The sequence below is a fragment of the Pteropus vampyrus genome, unplaced genomic scaffold, assembly GCF_000151845.1.
Source record: "Pteropus vampyrus isolate Shadow unplaced genomic scaffold, Pvam_2.0 Scaffold154, whole genome shotgun sequence".
NCBI classification, from domain to species: Eukaryota; Metazoa; Chordata; class Mammalia; order Chiroptera; family Pteropodidae; genus Pteropus; species Pteropus vampyrus.
The window spans coordinates 1,197,626-1,202,299 of NW_011888935.1; the positions used below are offsets into that span (position 1 = coordinate 1,197,626).

Below are 4,674 nucleotides of genomic sequence, written 5' to 3' on the forward strand. Positions count from 1 at the left end.
GAGTCCGCTGGGGGTCTTGGAGGGTCCCCCCTGCAGGACGAGGACCACTGTACTCAACAAAACTTGTTCAGAGGGGGTGTGCAGTGTATACTTGAGCTGTTTTTTCTTTTTTAATGTTTGCCAAAACAACTTTGAAGAAAAATGATATTTAAGCACAATTGATGATTAAGGAAAAAAAAAAGTCAGAAAACCAGAAAACTTTTCTGTTTCTCGCATTGTCCCCTGGAAAAAGTACAAGTGACCTGGGTTTTCTGTTTGTCAGCCTCGACGAGGCGATCAAGGAGAAGCTAGTCCGGGGCCTGTCCTCCCACTCGTCCCCTTGAATCTCCAGGTGTGTTTTCCCGCATCCGAATCCTGCCCAGCTCCTGCTGGGAGCTCCGTGGTCACCTCTAAGGCTTCTGTCGCTACAGGAAGTGCCCTGCACAGGGACGGAGTCAGGAAGAGGGCAGGTGCAGGTGGGGCAGAGGAAAGGACACGGAAGGGCCTTGAACCCGGAGCCTCTAGCAGGAGAAAAATGCCAGGAGAAGCAAGGATGCCATTCGGCCAGGGGCCCCGGGAGCAGGGCAAGGCTGCCGCGAGGCCAGCGGGCCCTCGGCCAGCAGTGGGGAAACGCTGACCTCCTAGGACGCTGCCTTGTGATTCAGCGTGAAGAAACAGGAACTCGAGCCCTGGGTGGGCCAAGGCGGTCATCTTGGCAGCTCGCTCTGGACAGTGGTACCCGGGCGCCCCAGCCAGGCCGGACGGGTCAGAGGGCTGCACGTCCGGGCGCACTGCCCTTCCGCAGATGCTCCTGCAGCCTCTCCCACGGGGTTCCCGACGGGGCAGGGCTGGGAACCAACCCAGGGGCACAGAGCGTTTCATTCCAGCATCCCAGAAGCCCAGACTCCAGTCCAGAAACGTGGATGGTCCTCTCTGCTCTTAAAGCTGTAGTGCTTCTTTGAGCCTCAAGGTGGTACAGCAGCACAGTCCACGGCTGACAGACACAACAGCGATGATGAACTGCAGCAGGCTTCCCCGGCACACTTAGCCCGCCTGCTTCACCCATTTCGCAGCCCCCCGCGGGCGGCCCTTGTTTCAAACAGGCTGGCTCCTCACCTAGCCTGACTTGAGGTCTGCCCTTCCATCCCCAGTCAGAAACTGAGTAGATTTCTTGATTCCTTGGTCACTTCTGCTCAGGTCTACGCTTCCGTTTCAGGTCAGAGCGGCCGCCTGTGGCCATGGGACCTGTCCTCACAGCACCTCCTGGACAGTGCGGGCACCGAGGAGAGGAACATCCGAGAGACCCCTGGGGAGGCACACCCTGCCCAGGTCAGCGGCCTGCAGACTGTCCTTGTGTGTTCAGACAGCTCCGCCTCATTCCACCCATTCCCACCTGCCTGCCTTCCACATGCATCCTCAGTCACTCCTCAGAAGCATTTTTCTGGAGCTTTCTATTAGCATTTCATCATGTCCATGCCACTTATAATTAGCTTTTATTTTAAGTGTACTCTAAATGTCATCCCTCACTCAGTCTCTGTTCAGAAGGTCACTAGATGTGTGGAATAACTACCTCCAGCACCCTTTATCCCCTTACGTTGCTTTACTTTCGTTCTTAGCCCCTTTTCCACCTGAGATAAGTATGTTTCTATTATCTCTTCATCCCCTAGAGTGTAAAGTCCCTGAGAGCTGGGACATTACTGGTTTTGTTCTCTGTGACCTCAGCCCTAGAACAGTGTCTGGCATGCAGTGGGCACCTGGCAAATGTTGGAACGAATGGACGAGTGGATGGATGCATGGATGGATAGAGGGATGGTCGTGTAGATGGACGGATAGATGGATGAATGGATGAGTGGGTGGGTGGATGGGTGGACAGAGAGTTTTACCCCTCCCAGCAGGCCACTGGATAAAACAGTGTGCATCCTGGGAGGTTGGAATCCAGGGCTGAGCCGCTAGTCCCCGGTGGACTTTGAGGAAGTCACTGGCTCTCCCAGTGTAGCCCGTTTCCTAACCTGTCATATGAATGAGTTGGACTTCATGGTCTGAAGTTCTTCTCGGCCCTCACAGTTTTTGGTCTTAGGATTATATGCTTGCAAAAGGGGCCAAAGCCATAAGCCAGGTGACAGACGACATGCCTTCTTGTCAGGGAACTTTTGCAAGTAATAACTTAGCATCAAAAGATGCATTTATATATGTGGATGAACACATAATTACTTCATAACCTTTACATCTTTAAAAAGTCATGTTCCTAAGAAAATCTTGAATGTATTTTGGGTCTTTGCTTATATGTCCATTTTGACCTCTTTCTCCATGTATTAATGATTCTGATTTTTCTGACAAAAATTAAAAAAAATATATTGTTTTTTTGAGATTTTCTTAGCTTATTTCTTCTTAGTAATATCTATAATTATTTAAAGAGTTGAGAATATTGTATAGCAGACACACCTACAGGTTCCTCATTTGGGAAAATTACTAACATTTTGGGAAAGATGTCATGCTCTTAGTGTGCTCCCCACATGATAAACGGGTTTCAAAATACAATAAAAATGGAAAAAAACCCTTACCTTTGTAAAAGAACTATCACCTTATGCTGTAATGTTCCTCTTGCTATTTGGCCGTGGTTGTTTTGTAGGATTGTACATGTCTGGTACCTAGAAAACCTTTAAATCTTTTCAATAAATGGTCTGTGGCATGTAAGGAAAAAACAAACAAACAAACTCATATCCTAAAATACAGGTAGAACTTCATGAATTTGGTTCTGTCTTACCCAAAGGAGAAAATCTAAATGAGCTTGAGGGCAAAAGACAGTTCCTTTGTCGTGTCATCAGATCGAGTCTCCAAGTCCCCAAATTTAAATGTTTACTCTTCTCTTCTTATAGAAATTAGTAATGATAATTAATAATAATAATAATAATATCCCCTCTAGATGTGTCTGGAGGCTGTGAAAACATTACATGGCAAAAGGCACTTTGCAGATGTGATATAAAGTTAGGGACCTTGAGATGGGGAGAGTATCTTGGATTATCCAGGTGGGCCCAATCGAATCTTCTTACACTGGGAGCATCCTTCCCAGCTGCAGTCAGAGGACGATGTGAGATGAAGAGTCAGAGGGATCAACACAGCTGCTTCTGACCTGGGGGGAGGGGCCCAGAGCCAGGCGGCGGGGCGGCCTCTAGAAGCTGGAAAGGGCGAGGAGATAGGTTCTCCCTGAAAGCCTCCGGAAGAAACGCGGTCCCGATGTCATTTTGATTTTACCCGGTGAGACCCAGGTCAGACTTCTGATCTTCAGAACTGTCAGCTCATGTCATTTGGGTTGTGTTGAGCCATTACATCTGTGGTCATAGGAAACTAATACATTATCGTTTTGTTTGAACGAATGCTTTGTGCTCCCCAGAGTAAAACGAGAGGACGGGCCTGGCATCTAGAGCTGTGACGTCCAAGGTGATAGCCACTAGTCACCTGTGGCTACTGAGAGCTTTGCAGTGTGGCCGGTCCAAACTGAGATGTGCTCTAAGTGTAGAATACATAGAGGTTTCAAAGCTTTATTAGGAAAAAAAATCTCATTAATAATTTATTCATATCAATTACATGTTGAAATGATACTATTTCGAATATACTGATTTCATTGAAATGTTCAAATTTATCTCACCTGTTTTTAACTTAAAAGAGTGACGATCAGAAAATCTATTTATTTTACTTTTTTTTAGGCGAGGCAACCCTTGGTTGACCTCACAGATTGCAAGGACCTTGTCAGCTTACCATCCCTTATTTATTTATTTATTTTTTACGCCTACAGCACCTGGTCTTCCTAGGTGGTCTCTCACGCAAGTACTGACGAGGCCCGACCCTGCTTAGCTTCCGAGATCAGACAGGATCCGGCTTGTTCAGGGTGGCATGGCCATAGACTACGGTCAGAAAATTTAAAGCACACACATGGCTTGCACTTGTGGCCCACGTTATACTTCTATATACGCTGCTACAGAGCCTCAGTGATGGACAGGAGGTGGTAATTTCAAAGGTGAATAGCTCTCCGGTCAAGTGATGAGCTGTGACATTCAAATCCAGGTGTTTTTTTTGTTTTGTTTTGTTTTTGCATCTTCCTGTACTGGACCGTGAGAGAAGGCATCGTTGGGTCATTAGCTCCTCAGCGCCTCGCAGAGTGGCCGGCACATGCTCAGGGGTTGCTGGCAGAGCATGCATTCAATGTTGCCGACCCTAGAAGGTGCTTTGACAAGCCACGACAAGCCGGCAGATCTGTCTTGAACAATTGTCCCGAAGGACCTAGAAACTGCAGTCTGCCAGAAAACAGGATTCCTTCTGGCTGATATTTGCTGCCCTGCCGTCCCACTCCCGGGGAGGGTCAGTTAGCATATCCAGGAAGTAAACAGGTCGAAAAGAGCTAGAAACCAAAGGCAGCCTCAGATGTCTGAGCCCAAATACCAAGAGGCGTTCCACGTGGTGGTTTCCGTTTGGCCTATTTCTTATCTCTGGTGCTTTCTCAGGAACGCAGAGAAAAATGCCCCGAGCTTAGAAATCGGGAGATAAACTCTTCGTTTGATATTTTCGTTCTCCTCAGATTTGCCCATCATCCATTTAGCTTCCCTGCAGTTCCCTTCGATGTTTGTGTTTCTCAGCGTCGAGCGCCGTAAGGATTAATTAGTGACTCTAATTAGAAGCGTTTTTTAAATATCAGGAATA

The 4,674-nt window shown here is 47.6% G+C and overlaps 1 pseudogene; it reads right to left on the reverse strand.

The window, feature by feature from the left end:
* Positions 1–3,763: 3,763 nt before the first annotated feature.
* Positions 3,764–3,882, reverse strand: LOC111745421 (annotated as a pseudogene).
* Positions 3,883–4,674: the final 792 nt, after the last annotated feature.